The sequence below is a fragment of the Macaca fascicularis genome, chromosome 6, assembly GCF_037993035.2.
Source record: "Macaca fascicularis isolate 582-1 chromosome 6, T2T-MFA8v1.1".
Taxonomy (NCBI): Eukaryota; Metazoa; Chordata; class Mammalia; order Primates; family Cercopithecidae; genus Macaca; species Macaca fascicularis.
In genome coordinates, this window is record NC_088380.1 from 80,731,009 (window position 1) to 80,749,845 (window position 18,837).

Sequence of the window (18,837 nt, forward strand, 5' to 3'; positions counted from 1 at the left end):
ACAAACAAAAACAAAGCTACATATTTCTAGAGGTATACATATATATGTATAGATGCCTTTAACATGGTTGGGAAGAATATATCCAAGTCACTGTTATGATTCGTTATCCTCTAGGAAAGTTAGATTCATGGGCAGGGAAAAAGGGAATGTTTGCTTGAACTGTATTGGATAAACCTTTTATGAGAGAATGTACTCAAATGTTTACCTCTATGTTTTAAATTTTCATTTCAAGAAAAACAAAATGCATGTATTGACATGGAAAGTTATTTATTCATTCTTTCAATAAGTATTCACTGGAAATATAAAACAAACTCAGAAGTTTCCAGGGCCTGTAGTTTAATACAAGCCATTCTATCACCTTGCTAGCAGCTGCAACAAAAGAAGTTAAAATGACTGATGCTCATTATGATGCTGCTTAGCCGTGAACAAAGGACTAAATTGTGCTTCGTGTACTGTGTTGGAAAATTTCAGGAGTCTAAAGTGAGTCTGGGGATTAATAAATGCAACAGACACTGTCAGTGCTCTGCTCACGTTCCTTGAACCTCACGGATTTATTATCCTCTGACTGGATTTCAACTGCCCAAATCCATACCTGAAGGTTTTTCTGAAACCAGAAGGTTTATTTCCTGCACACAGTTGCACTCATCAGCAGCCCAAGAGCGCCAGAGAAGGCACACACCCTGCTTCCCTGGGAGCAGCACTAATAACCCTCAGGCATTGGTGTACAAATCCATTAGCACCCATGCCCCTTGAGTGAAATCTTACACACCCTCCCAAAGTGGCCCACTAGGTGAGGCTTCAGTCACCCACTGTGCTAACTGGGTTGGTAGCGCAGCCTTTAGTGGCTGCTATCCCATCCTTTATCATTTCCCTACTTCCCTAGAGGCGCTTCCTGCACGTCCCAGGTAAACTAGTAGCATTCTTCCAGAGGCAGAGCCTGTCTCAAGATCCTCCTCTGGAAGAATCTACATGAAGGGTGTCCAATCCTTTGGCTTCCCTGGGCCACAATGGAAGAAGAAGGACTGTCTTGGGCCACACATAAAATGCACTACTGACACTAACAACAGCTGATGAGCTTTAAAAAAAATGCAAAAACAAACAAACAAACAAAAAAACTCATAATGTTTTCAGAAAGTTTACGAATTTGTGTTGGGCCCCATTGAAAGCTGTCCTGGGCTGTGGGTTGGACAATCTTAATCTACACCAGTGCAGAAGGGTAAGCTTCAGTTATGGAAATATTCCTGTATTTGAAACAAGACATTTTCTCCAATGTCACTGAAAAATGAGGTGTCGCTATATGCACACACACACACACACCCCAAAATGCTTTTCTGGGCTAGCTCTCTACCCTGCTCCTTTCTTCCCTTCCAGCCTGTCTTCCAACATCTTCCAACAGTTCAGCTCAGAGATTATTTAGGGATAACCAGGTATTTTCCTTTGAATTCTCTCAGATTACAGAGTTGAACAATCTCACAACGGCCAGGTCTACAGCATTCAGATGTCACCTAAGTTTCTGAAAAATGGCTTAAAATCCTCAAGGTCCCATTACTAGAAGGACTTAGTGAACTTTTCCAGGCGGAGTTTTTCTGTTCTTGGCTGTTTGGATCCTGGTGCTTGGGTGTTGCTAGACAGCGCTCAGAGCCTGGTGGCTCCTGTTACTGAACTCAGTCCCCTCAGGAGAGGCTGGGCTGCAGCTGCTGCAGCGGGTGAGCACCCTTCCAGCCTCCCTCCACCTCAGTTCTCTGTGCCCCAGGTAGACCTCCGTGGCCTCACTCCTGTGTCATCGGTAGACGGTTGTGACTGCAAGTTGTCCAGGATCTTGGCATCTTGAACAAAGAATTGGACAAAACGCCTAACAAAGCAAAGAAAGAGTGAAGCAACAAAAGAACAAAAGCAGGAATTTATTGAAAATGAAAGCACACTCCACAAGGTGGGAGCACGCCGAGCAGCAGCTCAAGGGCCCGGATGCAGAATCTTCTTGGGTCCAAATACCCTCTAGAAGTTTCCCATTGGCCACTTCATGCTCACCTCATGTAAATAAAGTGATAGCCCACAATCAATCTGATTGGTTGCAGAAGGCAGCCAACCAGAGGCTGAAATGTTTACAAAGGTCACACTCCTGTGCAAATATCTGATTGGTTGCAGAAAGCAGCTAGTCAGAGGCTAGGGTGAAGTTACAAAGTTATACTTCTATGCAAACAAAGACTCTGTCAGAAATCAGTCTGATTGTGGACTGCAACCATTCAGAGGCTGGAGCGAAGTTACAAAGTTGCAAACCAAGACTGGACCTGCAATCAGTCTGATTTGTTGCCGCCAGCCAATTTCCCATCTGTGGCAACTGGGCAACTGGACGCTAAAAAGGTGAGGGTTTACAAAGGCAGTAGGTCATTTTGCTACTTAGGCGTGGAAAGTTAGGGTTTTCCTTTCAATTTAGTTCTAGGAAGTAGACTTGAAACAGCCCTAGGTTCCCTGTCTCCAGACCCCATTCTCCTGCCTCAGTTATATAGACAATTTAGGAAAATGGAGACATCAATTATAACATTACCAGGGTAGCAAATTATCAAATAGGACAGTGTATTACAAACTTCTATTTAGAGATTAAAGATACTTTTCAGGCCAGGTGTGGTGGCTCAGGCCTCTAATCTCAGCACTTTGGGAGGCCAAGGCAGGGGAATCGCTTGAGTTCAGATGTTTGAGACCAGTCTGGCAACACAGGGAAACCTCATTTCTACTAAAAATAAAAAGTAATTAGCTGGGCCTGGTGGTGTGCACCTGTAGTCCCAGCTACTTGAGAGGCTGAGGTAGGGGGATTGCGTGAGCCAGGGAGGTCCATGATCACAGCTGTGAGCCACTGCACTGCAGCACTCCAGCCTGGGTGACAGAGCAAGAATCTGTCTGAAATATATATGTATATATAATATATATTTGTATTTATACCTAATATATAAACATTATTATATAATTAATATTAATATAATTAATATTATAAACATATCAGTAATATTGATATGGTAATAAATAAACAAATATATTTATAAATATATAAACATATAAATAAATATAAACATATATCAATGTTTATATATAATTAATTATAATTAATATATAATTAATAATATTAGGTTGGACATGGTGGCTCACGCTTTTAATTTCAGCACTTTGGGAGGCTGAGGCAGGTGGATCACAAGATCAGGAGTTCAAGACCAGCCTGCCAATATGGTGAAACCCCGTCTCTACTAAAAATACAAAAATTAGCTGGGTGTGGTGGCTCACACCTGTAATCCCAGCACTTTGGGAGGCTGAGGTGGGAGGATCACTTGAGGTCAGGAGTTCAAGACCAGCCTGGCCAAGTGGTGAAACCCCGTCTCTACTAAAAATACAAAAATTGGCTGGGCGTGGCAGTGGGGACCTGTAATCCCAACTATCAGGAGGCTGAGAGAGGAGAATTTCTTGAACCTAAGAGGTGGAGGTTACAGTGAGCCAAGATCATGCCACCGCACTCTAGCCTGGGTGACAGAGCATGACTCCGTCTCCAAAAAGAAAAAAAAAAATCTTGATTTTTTCATTTTGGGCAGGCTCCAATATGGCTCTGTGCAGCACTGTTATTAGTCCTGTTGTTACTGAAAATTCGTATTTATTTATTTATTTATTTATTTATTTATTTATTTATTTATTTATTTTGAAACAGAGTCTCGTCCTGTCACCCGGGCTGGAGTGTGGTGGTGCAATCTCAGCTCACTGCAACTCCACCTCCTAGGTTCAAGTGATTCTCCTGCCTCAGCCTCCTGAGTAGCTGGTACAACAGGTACATGCCACCATGCCTAATTTTTTTGTATTTTTAATAGAGACAAGGTTTTACCATGTTGGCCAGGTTGATCTTGAACTCCTGACCTCGTGATCTGCCTGCCTCGGCCTCCCAATGTGCTGGGATTACAGGTATGAGCCACTGTGCCTGGCTGAAAATTCTGATATTTTGTTCATCACAGATTTTTCTTGCATTACTTTTCATTTTTTCCAATATTATATTAACATATTAGTTATTGTTATTACTCAATCTTTTTAGCACTCCCTTAAATTTTACATCCTGGTCCCAACCCTGGGGCTGAAAGTAATAGATTTCGGGGGTTCATCAGCACACGGCTAAAACCACGGAGGTGATGTGATTGCATGGGGAAAGAACGCGGAGCAAAAAGAGTAGAATATCAGGGCCAGAATTTAAGAGGACATTTGTAGTTAAGGGTCAGTAGAAGAGAAAGGAGAGTCCTAAAGGGAACCCATAGTCCTTGAGGAAGGAGGAAAACCAGAAGAAAGGGTATGGTAAGGACCAAGGGAGACAAGTTTCCAAGAGAAGCGGTCACATACTCTAGAGGGCTCAGATAGGATGACTGCCAGGCAAGGACATTGGATTGCACCAGGGGACACCAGGTGTGACACCGTCAGCACCTTTGAGAGCAGCAGCATGGGAGGTAGGAATGGAGAGGTCTGGCTGAGAGGAAGCTAAGAATGTCAGCAGCTCCAGGTGCTGGAACTGGAGGGATGGTGAGGAGGTGCTGGGAAAAGACAGAGATGAGTTCAGATTGCTGTGTAGCTTAGGATGCAAAAGCTCTGAACAGGTTTGTGGGTGGAAAAAGAATGAAGACCAGAAAAAGAGGGAGTATTGAAGAAGTGGGAAAATCAGGAGGAGGACTGTTGCTAAAAGACAAAAACCCAGAATAAATGGCGCTTCAGCCTGAGGATGGGTTACCTGCTTTGCTCCTGGCCTCAGGTGAAGCTGCCCACACAAGCCTGAGCCCTGGAAAGTGTCTCAGCCCGCAGCCCTCTCTCTTGTTCCGTCCTCCTGATTATCAGCTTTTCAGGTTCTGTGACCTCTCCCAATGCCTCTTTTGGTTCCCAGCCTTACCTCTCACCATCAGCCCAGATGCAAGGATGAGTGACCTCGTGCAGGAGCTGCTCTCCTGGCTTTTATTTATTTATTTATCAGACAAAGTCTCACTCTGTCACTCAGGCTGGAGTCCAGTGGTGTGATCTCAGCTCACTGCAACCTTTGCCTCCCAGGTTCAAGCAATTCTCCTGCCTCAGCCTCCTGACTAGTCAGGAGTTCAAAACCAGCCTGGTCAATGTGGTGAAACCTCCTCTCTACTAAAAATACAAAAAAACTAGTCGGGCGTGGTGGCGCATGCCTGTAATCCCAGCTACTTGGGAGGCTGAGGCAGAATTTCTTGGACCTGGGAGGTGAAAGTTGCAGTGAGCTGAGATCATGCCACCACACTCCAGCCTGGGCAACAGAGCAAGATTCCGTCTGGAAAAAAAAGAAGGCAAAAGGAAGAGTGCCAGGTGTCAGAAGTGGAGCTGTGCGGGGCTATGACAAGGGTCCACTGTGGCTACAGGAGTGGTTTACCAAAGGGAGTTGATGTAAAGGTCAGTAGCAGAGAAGAAGCCAACAAGCTGTCTGGCGTGATAGGTGTGGTACACATGAGAGGCGGTAGGAGTCATGGTTAAACATTCACTGCACCCACAGGGTCCACACTTTGAATTTCATCTCCATCTTGACTAGTTCTGTGTCTTCAGGTGAGCCACTGAACTTCCTTGACCCTTGGTTTTCTAATTTGTAAAATGAGAAGGACATAGTACCTGTACCTGCCACACTGTTTTAAGGATTAAAATGAGAAGATATCTGTAAAACCTTAGCACAGCACCTGGCAGATGGTGAAACACAATAAATATTGCTATCATTACTGTTAGTGAATGATATGGTTTGGCTGTGTCCCCACCGGAATCTCATCTTGAATTTCCACGTGTTGTGGGAGGGACCCAGTGGGAGGTAATTGAATCGTGGGGCAGGTCTTTCCCATCTGTTCTTGTGATAGTGAATAGGTCTTATGACATCTGATGGTTTTCAAAACAGGAGTCTTGCCAGGCGCGGTGACTCACGCCTGTAATCCTAGCACTTTGGGAGGCCGAGGCGGGTGGATCAACTGAAGTCAGGAGTTTGAGACCAGCCTTGCCAACATGGTGAAATCCCATCTCTACTAAACATACAAAACATTAGCTGGGCATGGTGGCAGGCACCTGTAATCCCAGGTAGGGAGGCTGAAGCAGGAGAATCACTTGAACCTGGGAGGCGGAGGTTGCAGTGAGCCAAGATCGTGCCACTGCACTCCAGCCTGGTGACAGAGTGAGACTCCGTCTTAAACAAAACAAATTAACCAACAGAAAACCAGGAGTCTCCCTGCATAAGTTCTCTCATTTTTTGCCTGCCACCATCCACGTACAATGTGACTTGCTCTTCCTTGCCCTCCGCCATGACTGTGAGGCTTCCCCAGCCACGTGGAACTGTAAGTCTAATTAAACCTCTTTCCTTTGTAAATTGCCCAGTCTCTGGTATGTCTTTATCAGCAGCATGAAAACAGACTAATACAGTGCATGATAGAATAAGCAACACCAGATAAAATTTCCTGAAAAGGGCCAGGCATGGTGGCTCATGCCTGTAATCCCAGCACTTTGGGAGGCTTAGGTGGAAGGATCACTTGAGCCCAGGAGTTCGAGACCAGTCTGGCCAACATAGTGAGAGCCTGACTAGTATTTCTAATCTAAAAATATTTTTAATTAGCTGGGTGTGGTGATGCACACCTGTGTCCCAGCTACTCAAGAGGCTGAGATGGGAGGATCTCTTGAGCCCCAGAAGAGAGGCTGCAGTGAGCTGTGATTGTGCTGGGGCAATCTAGAATCTAGTCTGGGTGACAAAGTGAGACTGCTTAAAAATAAACAGACCAGCCTGGCCAACATGGTGAAACGTCATCTCTACTAAAAATACAAAAAAATTAGCTGGGCATAGTGGTGTGTGCCTGTAATCCCAGCTACTTTAGGAGGCTGAGGTGGGAGGATCGCTTGAACCTGGGAGGCAGAGGTTGCAGTGAGCCAAGATCACTACACTGCACTCCAGCCTAGGTTACAGAGTGAGACTCCATCTCAAAAAGAAAGAAAGAAAGAAATCCTGAAAGGATATCTAAGAAAGTTATGGTGGATATTTTTGGTCACCAAGCCAACACCCATTCTTCTCTTTTCTCTTCCTAACAGTACTCTAATTTTTAGCAAGTGTTTTGAAGTTATCTCCTCCCCACACAGCCTGTGTATTTCAAGGAAGGCTGACCTCATCCCCAAATGCAGGAATGGGCCTGATAAACCTAAGAGAAATCCAACCCCTGGCCCATTGGTTATCCAGGAATGGGGATGTGTCCTAATTCAGGCCAATGAGACACTGGAGAGGTGTCCTAAAAACTTCTGGGAAGGACCCCCACTTATTTTAGGAGAAAGAGATGTCCTCTTTTTCTCCAGATGTTGCATATGTGGCTGTAAAGGCTGTGTTTTTGCAGTTTTTTCCAGTTTCATCTTTTAGAAGATTGAATCCAGCTACAGTCGTGATTGTCTTCAAGCCTCTTGGCTTCAAATAAGCACAGCAAGGCCAAGGATTTCCATATCTTGGTGCCCCACAAACCTGAAGACAGAGACAGGAGCTATGCTGAATGAAGACATAAGCAGGTATTTTCATTAATTCCAAACAAAGAGAAAAGTGAGGCATGAGGGTCAGAGTGAAAAATTTGGGTTCAGCTTCATGGGTACCTGGTGGCAAGCATTATCACTGCCCTCAGTTCTTTGCTTTCTCCCCTCTGCAGCTCATGGACTGCCTTCTCCAGCAGCAACTGAGAACAGTAGTGGTATTAATGTCTCCACCAGAGGGTCAGCAGTCAGTCTCTCTCAGAATCCTGCCTTGCATGTATTTGCAGGATGTAGAGAGATGAGTGACCTCAGTCACCATCTAGGGCACAGTCCTCCTTGACAGGAAGTGGTAGGGGTGGATTTTAACAATTCAAGGCAACAAATATACAATTAGTGAGAGATAGGGCCAGTGGCGACATGTCTCCTGGCTTTGTTCTGACATTTGCTGTGTTCCATGTTTGTCTTGTAAATAAAACTGGGCCTGTTTACAGAGAAGCTAACCCACCTTCATGCTAACAACAGGATTTCTACCAGAATTGCTTTTCCAAAGCCTTTTTAAAATGGTATTTTTAAATGACACTTTCGGCCAGGCACAGTGGCTCATGCCTGTAATCCCAATACTTTGGGAGGCCAACACAGGTGTATCACCTGAGGTCAGGAGTTCGAGACCAGCCTGGGCAACATGGCGAAACCTTGTCTCTACAAAAAATACAAAAATTAGCTGGGTCTGGTAGTATGCGTGCATATTCTCAGCTACATGGGAGGCTGAGGTGGGAGGATTGCTTGAGCCCAGGAGGTGGAGATTGTAGTGAGCCATTATCATACCACTGCATTCCGTCCTGGGGAACAGAGAGAGACCTGTCAAAAAACAAAAAAAACACCCAATAAAGAATATGACTTATTTTATCTTCTTCATGCTTCCTCTCAGACTTCGTAAAATTATCTTGAAGGAAGGAAGGAAAGAAAAAAGGGTGAGAGAGGGAAGGAAGGAGAATAGCAACTTCTGTTGAGTTGGAACTATAAATTCCTAACAGATAAGACCTGGGTCTATAGATTTAGTTTTTATGATTTGGGGTTTTAAAAATTATTACTATATATTTTCTAATCAACAAACATTTTTTATATTTATGGGGTATAACATGATGTTTTAGGGTTTTCTATATATAAGACCATGTTATTTGCAAACAGGCAATTTTACTTCTTCCTTCTGATTTGGATGCCTCTTGTTTCTTTCTCTTATTTAATTGCTCTTGCTAGGACCTCCAGTACTGTGTTGAATAGAAGTGACAAGAATGGGCATCTTTCTCTAGTTTTTGATCTTAGAGGAATGGCTTTCTACCTTTTACCACTGAATATGATGTTAACTGTGAACTTGTCATATATGGACTTTATTGTATTGAAGTACATTCCTTCTATACCTATTTGTTAAGAATTCTTTTATTATGAAAGGATGTTGGATGTTGTCAAACATTGTTTCTGCATCTATCGACAAGATTATATGGTTTTTATCCTTCATTCTGTTAATGCAGTGTAACATATTACATTTATTAATTTACATACGTTTAACCATCCTTGCATTCCAGGGATACATTTCACTTGATCATAGTGAACTATTTTTTTTTTTTAGAGATGAGGGTCTTGTTATGTTGCCCAGGCTGCCCTTGAACTCCTGAGTTTAAGCTGTTCTCCCACCTCAGCCTCCAAATTAGCCAGCACTACTAATTAGCTAGCACTACAGGCATGTGCCACTGCACCCGGTCAAACGATTCTTTTAATGTGCTGTTGAATCTGATTTGCAGTATGTTCATGTTCTGATTTGTTCTATGTTCATGAGGGATATTGACCTGTAATTTTCTCTTCTTTTATTATCTTTGGCTGGCTTTGGTATCAGGGTAATGCCCGTAAAGTAAGTTTGGAAATATTCCCTCCTCTTTAATTTTTTGGAAGAGTTTGAGAAATATTGATTTTAGTTATTCTTTAAATGTTTGGTAGAAGTTCCTGGTCTTTTCTTTCATGGGAGATTTTTATTACTGGTTCAATCTCGTTACTTGTTATTGGTCTGTTCTGAAAGTTTAGTTTTGTGTAACACTTCACATACTTTGTACTTGGTAAACTCTCATGGTGTCTATTTCTTTGTAGAACAAAGAAATAACAAAGCATCAAAAGAATGTAAGATCAGATCCACTTTGTGACATCCACAAGGAGTACTGTGTCCAGCTACTGTTCAGATTTGTTTGGAACTGATCTCCTGAGTTCTCAGTCACTCTCTACCTGATTTGTAACAGGATAAACAATGTTTCTAGCTGCACATCTTACAGACTCAGGCCAAGCAAAAATACCGTTAACACAGAAAACTATGCCAAGATTCATGTTTAAAGCAATGAGTTTCCATCCCACAAACTGCATATTATTCAGAAGGTCATTCGTTCAAGTCAGAGTTCACATGGTTTTTAATAAACCACTCTTCAGATGACCTAACTTAGGAAAGAATCTCATTCTTGGTGTCAGTTTATTTTAGGGAACATTTACTTAGCATTTGAATGAGCTGGCTTGCTCTGGAGAAGCAGTGGCTTGACTTTGGCCCCTGATATGGCATGGACTTGAGGTTGTACAGGGTGTGAGTCTAACCTTTTGGAGGCCTCTGTCAGGCTCTCAGGAAGGGGATACAGAGTCCTGGGTCTCTATCTTCTTCAAGCAAAAGTTGCATCCCTATCTAACTACCAGTTGAAAAGACAGGAGACGGGCAGGGCGCAGTGGCTCACGCCTGTAATCTCAACGCTTTGGGAGGCCGAGGTGGGTGGATCACCTGAGGTCAGGGGCTTGAGACTAGCCTGGCCAACATGGTGAAACCTTGTCTCTACCAAAAATACAAAAAGTTAGCCGGGCGTGGTGGCATATGCCTGTAGTCTCAGCTACTTGGGAGGCCAAGGCAGGAGAATCGCTTGAACTGGGAGGTGGAGGTTGTGGTGAGCTGAGATCATGCCATGGCACTCCAGCCTGGGCAACAAGGGTGAAACTCTATTTCAAACATACAAACAAATATATATAATTATCATAACACAATATTCAGATATTCTTACCGAAAAGTAGCAAACCTCTGCCAGTTCATCCATAGACCACCGCTATAATTGGAGGATCAGAGGCCAGAAGTGGTGTTGCAGAGGGAATGTGGGGTGAGTTGAACTGCCTCTCCATGGGTGAGATGTGAAGTTTGCAGTGCTGGACCTGCCAGGTTGTGGCAATTGGGCTGGAGGTAAAAGATACATTCCAAGAAAATTCCATAAAAATATATTGTCAGGCCAGGTGCTGTGGCTCACACCTATAATCCCAGCACTTTCAGAGGCAGAGGCAGGCAGATGACCTGAGGTCAGGAGTTCGAGACCAGCCTGACCAACATGGAGAAACCCTGTCTCTACTAAAAATACAAAATTAGCCGGGAGTGTTGGCGCATGCCTGTAATCCCAGCTACTTGGGAGGCTGAGGCAGGAGAATCACTTGAACCCAGGAGGCGGAGGTTGCGGTGAGCCAAGATGATGGTGCCATTGCACTCCAGCATGGGCAACAAAAGTGGAACTCTGTCTCAAAAAAAAAAAAAAAATATATATATATATATATATATATATACACACACACACACACACACATATATGAGAGAGAGAGAGAGAGAGAGTCAGCTCCAACCTGAGCTAGCCATGGAAAAACCTCATTGGATCTTCACTAGTTCAGTCCATAACTGGCACTCTTAAAAACTCTTGCCATCAAAACTATCTGAAATGAAAATCTAAGATATATTCACACCACTTCAAGAAGTTTCTGTACAATCCATCTGTCTAACAGACCAGCTAGTTTCTTTCATGATCGAGCAGACATACTGAAGTCACCAACACAGCAGAAGGCACAAATGTCTCTTTATCAGTGTTTTTCACATTATATGTATGACTCATTAGTGAGTCATGAAATCAACTCTAAGTCACAATGAACACTTAAAAAAACCAAAATATATCAGGAAAAAATTCAAAGAGATCAAAGTAAACTCCTGAGGGCAGGGTCTTATTTGGTTTAATATTGTCTAATAATTCGATCAAAATGCAAAGCATAGGCTGGGTGCCGTGGTTCACGCCTGTAATCCCAACACTTTGGGAGGCTGAGGTGGGCAGATCACTTGAGGCCAGGAGTTCGAGACCAGCCTGGCCAACATGGCGAAACCCCATCTCTACAAAAAATACAAAAACCTCACAAAAAACAAAAACTGCAAAGCATAAAGTAGGCACCCTACAAAAGTTAGATAATAACTGACCAAAAAGTAAATACATCAGAAATGATCTGTTAGCCCATAGATCTATGGATCTTATAATATTTATAGTTCTTATATTACTTACAGCTGTGATGTAAAGACCAACTATCATTGATCTCAAATAATATTCCGTGCCTAAATAATATGAAAACACCAACTAATCATCAGTCTTTAAAGGGAGGTAAGATACATAAAATTTATACATAACTCTGGAAGACTAAACATTGTCATTCTTTTTCTTTTTTTTTTTTTTTTAGAGACAGAGTCTCATTCTTTCACCCAGGCTGGAGTGCAGTGGCACGATCTTGGCTCACTGCAACCTCTGCCTCCTGGGTTCAAGTGATTCTCCTGCCTCAGCCTCCCAAGTAACATTGTCATTTGTTTTTCTTATTTTTTTGAAGACAGAGTCTTGCTTTGTCACCCAGGCTGGCGTGCAGTAGCACTATCTCAACTCACTGCAACCTCTGCCTCCCAGATTCAAGCCGTTCTCCTGCCTCAGCCTCCTGAGTAATACTGTCCTTCTTTTATGGTCATAACTATCTTATTAAGACAGACTTTTGTTCACATAAACATATTATTAGACTTGACAATGAAAGGGGCCTATGCAGGGCAAACAGGCAATAAAATAAAAGCATCCAAATAGGAAAAGAAGTCAAACTATCTTTCTTCATTGATGATATGATTACATACCTAGAGAATCCTAAAGACTGCCAAAAGGCTCCTAGAACTGATAAGCAACATCAGTAAAGTTTCAGGATACAAAATCAATGTACAAAAATCAGTAGCATTTCTATACACCAATAATGTTCAAGCTGAGAGCCAAATCAAGAATGCAATCCTATTTACAATAGCCACACACACACAAAATACCTAGGAATACATCTAATCAAGGTGAGAGCTCTCTATCAAGAGAACTACAAAACACTGCTGAAAGAAATCAGAGATGACACAAACAAATGGAAAAACATTCCATGCTCATGGATTGGAACAATTAATAGCATTTAAATGTCCATACTGCCCAAAGCAATTCACGATTTCAGCGCTATTCCTATCAAACTACCAACATCATTTTTCACAGAATTAGAAAAAAACTATTCTAAAATTCATATGGAATCAGAAAAGCCTGAATAGTTAAAGCAATATCCTAAGCAAAAAGAATAAAGCTGGAGGCATCACATTACCTGACATCATATACTATAAGGTTACAGTAACCAAAACAGCATGGTACTGGTACAGAAACAGTATATACAGACCAATGGAACAGAAGAGAGAACCCAGAAATGAAGCCACACATCTACAGCCATGTGATCTTCAGCAGTGTCAATAAAAATAAATAACGAGGAAGGATTCCTTATTCAATAAACAGTGCTGAGATAGCCAGCTAGCAATATGCAGAAAAATGAAACTAGACCTCTACAATTCATTACACACAAAAATTAATTCATGGTGGATTAAAAATCTAAATGTAAGACCTCAAACTATAGGAATCCTAGAAGAAAACCTAGGAAACACCATTCTGAACATTGGTCTTGGGGAAGAATTTATGACTAAGTCCTCAAGCAATAGCAACAAAAATTAACAAGTGGAGCCTAATTACACTAAAGAGCTTCTACACAGCAAGAGAATCTATCAACAGAGTAAACAGCCAACCTAAAGAAAGAGAGGAAATATTTGCAAACTATACATCTGACAAAGGTCTAATATCCAAAATCTATAAGGAGCCAAGCGTGGTGGCACATGCCTGTAGTCCCAGCTAGTTGGGAGGCTGAGGCAGCAAGATCGCTTGAGCTCAGGAGTTTGAGGCTGCAGTAAGCTATGATCGTGCCACTGCTCCCCAGCCTGGGTGGCAGAGCAGGACCCTGTTTCAAAAAAACAAAAACACAATCTATAAGGAATGTAATTCAACAAGCCAACCCCATTAAAAAGTGGGCAAGGGCATGGTGGCGCATGCTTGTAATCCCAGCTACTCGGAAGGCTGAGGCAGGAGAATCTCTTGAACCCAGGAGGCAGAGGTTGCGGTGAGCCAAGATCACACCATTGCACTCCAGCCTAGGCAACAAGAGTGAAAGTCTGTCTCAAAAAAAAAAAAAAAAAAAAAATGTGCGCAAAGAACTGGGCACTGTGGCACGTGCCTGTGATCCCAGCACTTTGGGAGGCCTAGGCAGGTGGATCACTTGAGGTCAGGAGTTTGAGACTAGCCTGGCCAACATGGGAAAACCCTGTCTCTACTAAAAATACAAAAGTTAGCCGCGCATGGTGGTGCACACTTATAATCTGAGCTACTGGGGAGGCAGAGGTGGGAGAAGCACTTGAACACAGGAGGTGGAGGTTACAATCAGCCAAGATCACACCACTGCACTCCAGCCTGAGCAACAGAGTGAGTGAGACTCTGTCTCGAAAAAAAAAAAAAGGTGGGCAAAGGACATGAACAGACATTTCTCAAAAGAAGACACACAAGGAGCCAACAAACATGAAAAAATAATGCTCAATATCACGAATAATCAGAGAAATGCAAATTAAAAGTGCAATGAGATACTATCTCACCCCAGTCAGAATGGCTGTTATTTAAAAGTCATAAAATGGCCGTGCGCAGTGGCTCATGCCTGTAATCCCAATACTTTGGGAAGCAGAGGCAGGTGGTCACCTGAGGTCAGGAGTTCAAGACCAGCCTGAAGAACATGGAAAAAACCCATCTTTACTAAAAAGACAAAATTAGCCAGGTGTGGTGGCACATGCCTGTGATCCCAGCTACTCGGGAGGCTGAGGCAGGAGAATCGCTTGAACCTGGGAGGTGGAGGTTGTGGTGAGCTGAGCTCGCGTCATTGCACTCTAGCCTAGGCAACAAAAGTGAGACTCTGTCTTAAAAAAAAAAAAGAAAAGTTCTGCTGGCATGGCTATGTAGAAAAGAGAATGCTTATACACTATTAGTGGGGATGTAAATTAGTTGTCACTATGGAAAAAAGTTTGGAGATTTCTCAAAGAACTTAGAACTACCATTCAACCCAGCAATCCCATTACTGGGGATATATCCAGAAGAAAATAAATCGTTCTTCCATAAAGACACATGCACTCGTATGTTCATCACAGCATGATTCACAATAGCAAAAACATGGACTCAACCTAGGTGCCCATCAACCGTGGACTGGATAAAGAAAATGTGCTACAAATACACATATAGTATTGTGTATATGTGGTACATGTATGATCTTATTCTTTTTTATATACACATATAGTATATGTGTATATAAGAGATACAGCCATAAGAGATCATGTCCTTTGCAGCAACATGGAGGAAGCTGAAGGCTATTATCCTAAGCGAATTAATGCAGGAACAGAAAACCAAATAACACATGCTCTCACTTATAAGTGGGAGCTAAACATTGGGTACACATGGACATAAAGACAGGAACAATAGACGCTGGGAACTACTGGGTGGGAGGTAGGGAGAGAGAAAAGGTGAAAAAATGAACTACTGAGGCTGGGCACGGTGGCTCACGCCTGTAATCCCAACACTTTGGGAGGCCTAGGCAGGCGGATCACCTGAGGTCAGGAGTTCAAGACCAGCCTGGCCAACATGGGGAAACCCCATCTCTACAGAAAATACAAAAATTAGCCGGGCATGGTGGCACGTGACTGTAGGCCCAGATACTCAGGAGGCTGAGGCATGAGAATCGCTTAAGCCCGGGAGGCGGAGGTTGCAGTGAGCCGAGATTGTGCCATTGAACTCCAGCCTGGGTGACAGAGTGAGACTCTGTCTCAAAAAAAAAAAAAAAAAAAAAAAAAAGAAAAGAAAAGAAAAGAAAAAAGAAAAACAAAACAAAACAAAACACTATTGGGTACTATGCTCACTAACTTCATGAGGGGATCAATTGTACTCCAGACCTCAGCATTATGCAATCTACCCTTGGAACAAACCTGCACACATACTCCCTAAATCTAAAAAAAAAGTTGAAATGATATTAAAAAAAAACAAAAAAGGGGCTGTGAATCATAATGACTTTGCTAATTGACATTCTTTATTTCTCACTGAGGTTGCTCTCTACTTGGTGATATAAATGCTTGTATCTGTCCTTCTCTTGGAAACTTGTTAGGAATAGGAATAATAATTTTTCTATACAGAGTACAGCTCCAGGAAGCTGTGGATTAATAAATGCTTGCTCTGAAAAATAATTTGGGTTGTAGCCTCTAACTTACAGTAAGTATAGACCCTTTATATTCCTCTTTTTCACCTTTAACCATCAGTTAGTATGTTAGTACTGTAATTCCCAAATATTCAAGGGACCTAGTTAAGTTTGCAAAACTGCTATGTAAACATGGTAGCAATAGTTTCTGTGTATTTAGCGAAAGAGTTAAACACAGTACTTGTATTTATGAAAACAAAAAGGCAAAAAAAAAAAAAAAACCCTCAACAACCCACATTTATATAAAACAAATTCCAATTCAAGAAGGTAAACTTAGCCTGTAGGTTTGTCAGTCTTCTTTCTCAAGATACTAATGAAGCAATAAAGAATTTAAAAGAGTATAAATCCATAGTCAAAAAGATGATGAGGCATGATTTGGGCATCAGTCGTCGACAGATTTCAACACATTTCTGGGAGATGAAAAGAGAACATGAATTGTAGACAGAGGGAGTGGAGTAAGGGGTTATGCGTGGGAGGGGACTCTGGAGGAGTGAGACTTCTCTGCCCAGACAGGGTGTGGACTGGAGTCTATATCAGGGGAGAGGAAAACAGAGAAAGGGACTGAAAATAGGATGCTAAACACTGAGATTTTCAAAATGCCGTGTATAATTTTTTAGGACCTAGAATTCCTTATCATTTAAACCAGGTAGCAAAAGTAAAGGCAGATAATGACATTTTCAAACTACTAGGACTTAGCATGTTTACTTACTACATACTCTTTCTTAATGAAGTTCCTTGAGGATGCACTTCAATTACGAAAAAAAAAAGCAGGGGAATGGAGGTGGGGGGAGAAAATTGAGAAAGAAAAATATATGAAACGCAGGCAATGAAGGAACAAGCCAGGTTAAGACCTATGCAAATTATAACAAATGTCAGATATCAGGCCAGGCTTGGTGGCTCACGCTGTAATCTCAGCACTTTGGGAGACTGAAGCAGGCTTGAGCCCAGGAGTTCGAGACAGGACTGGACAACATAGTGAAACCCCATCTCTACCAAAAATACAAAAAATGAGCCAGGTTGGTGGCACACACCTGTAGTGCCAGCTACTAGGGAGGCTGAGGTGGCAGGATCACCTGAACTTGGGAGATTGGGGCTGCAGTGAACCAAGTCCAGCCTGGGCAACAGAGACCCCATCTCAAATAAACAAACAGGCCGGGCTTGGTGGCTCACGCCTTTAATCCCAGCACTTTGGGAGGTCTGGTGGGCAGATCACGAGGTCAAGAGTTTGAGACCAGCCTGACCAACATAGTGAAACCCTGTCTCTTCTAAAAACACAAAAATTAGCTGGGCATGATGGTGTGTGCTTGTAGTCCCAGCTACTCAGGAGGCTGAGGCAGGAGGAACTCTTGAACCTGGGAGGCAGAGGTTGCAATGAGCAGAGATCATGCCACTGCATTCCAGCCTGGGCGACAGAGTGAGACTCCATCTCAAGAAACACACACACACACACACACACACACACACACACACACACACACACACAAACAGGCTGGGCATGGTGGCTCACTTCTGTAATCCCAGCACTTTGAAAGGCTAAAGCCAGTAGATCATTTGAGTTCAGGAGTTCAAGACCAGCCTGGCCAACATGGTGAAACCATTTTGTATTAAATACAAAAATTAGCTGGGTGTGGTGGCATGCACCTATAGTCCCCAGCTACTCTGAAGTACAAGTTCAGCTACAGCTGAAGCACAAGAATCGCTTGAACCCAGGAGGTGGAGGTTGCAGTCAGCCAAGATCTTGCGACTGCACTCCAGCCTGGGTGACGGAATGAGGCTCCATCTCAAAAAAAAAAAAAAAAAAGGAATGCCAAGGCCAGGTGCGGTGCTCACGCCTGTAATCCCAGCCCTTTGGGAGGCCGAAGTGAGCGGATCAAGAGGTCAGGAGATGGAGACCATCCTTGCTAACACGGTGAAACCTCGTCTCTACTAAAAGTACAAAAAATTAGCCGGGCATGGTGGCGGGCGCCTGTAGTCCCAGCTACTCGGGAGGCTGAGGCAGGAGAATGGCATGAACCCGGGAGGCGGAGCTTGCAGTGAGCCGAGATCGCGCCACTTGCACTCCAGCCTGGGCGACAGAGCAAGACTCCATCTCAAAAAAAAAAAAAGAAAAGAAAAAGAAAAAAAAAAAAAGTAATATTTTAAAGAAAAAAAATTTCTCAATCATTTCTGTTTGCTTTTGAGAAATGATTAGGGTCATTTCCTTTAAGTGGTTAGTTCAATGAATTATAGCTTTTTGTTAATTTGATTTCACAGCACAGTTTTGAAAATCATCCCAAAAAAGTACTGTGTGGCTTGAGTTGGCTTTTAATGGAATAAAAGTCAATTCTGCTTTGAAGTCTTTATGACCTCCCTTACAGAAATGGTGACATTGTGGGGTTCTGAGTGCGCCCTGAAATCACAGGTCTTGTGTGACACACTGAAAATTACCCAGAACCCTGGGCACCCACTCCTCCACTAGGGAAATCACCAACGCTGGCAAATAGCATAATGGACTTGTGGCGCCCCCTACTGTCCACTAAGCAAACTGCACCGCCTTCCTTTGAGCTGCGTTCCGGGGTGAAGTTAAAAAAGAAATCTGCGCTTGGAAACACTGTATGAAGGCAGTGTCAGGCATGTGCATTTATTTACGTTCTTTAATCAACAGATATGATTTCCAAAATTATTTACATAACAATTTGGGAAATTTGAACGTAAGGTGGATATTAGATGATTCGGGAATATTAAGTAATGTTCAGGTCTGGCATCGGGACCGACACCTGTATGGGAGCCGAGGCAGGAGGGTCACTTAGGGCAGGAGTTCGAGACCAGCCCAGACAACACAGTGAGACACCATCTCTACAAAAAGTTAAAAAAAAAAAAAATTAG

At 42.8% G+C, this 18,837-nt stretch overlaps 1 protein-coding gene across 2 annotated transcripts in view; it reads left to right on the forward strand.

Moving 5' to 3' along the window:
- Positions 1-2,158: 2,158 nt before the first annotated feature.
- F2RL1 (F2R like trypsin receptor 1) overlaps positions 2,159-18,837 on the forward strand; it is a 75,976-nt gene continuing 59,297 nt past the window's right edge. For both annotated transcript variants that reach the window (XM_073993649.1, XM_073993651.1), the window contains exons 1-2: positions 2,159-2,361; positions 7,374-7,539. The gene's annotated coding sequence lies outside the window, so the exon portion shown is untranslated. The remainder of the gene's footprint in view (positions 2,362-7,373; positions 7,540-18,837) is intronic.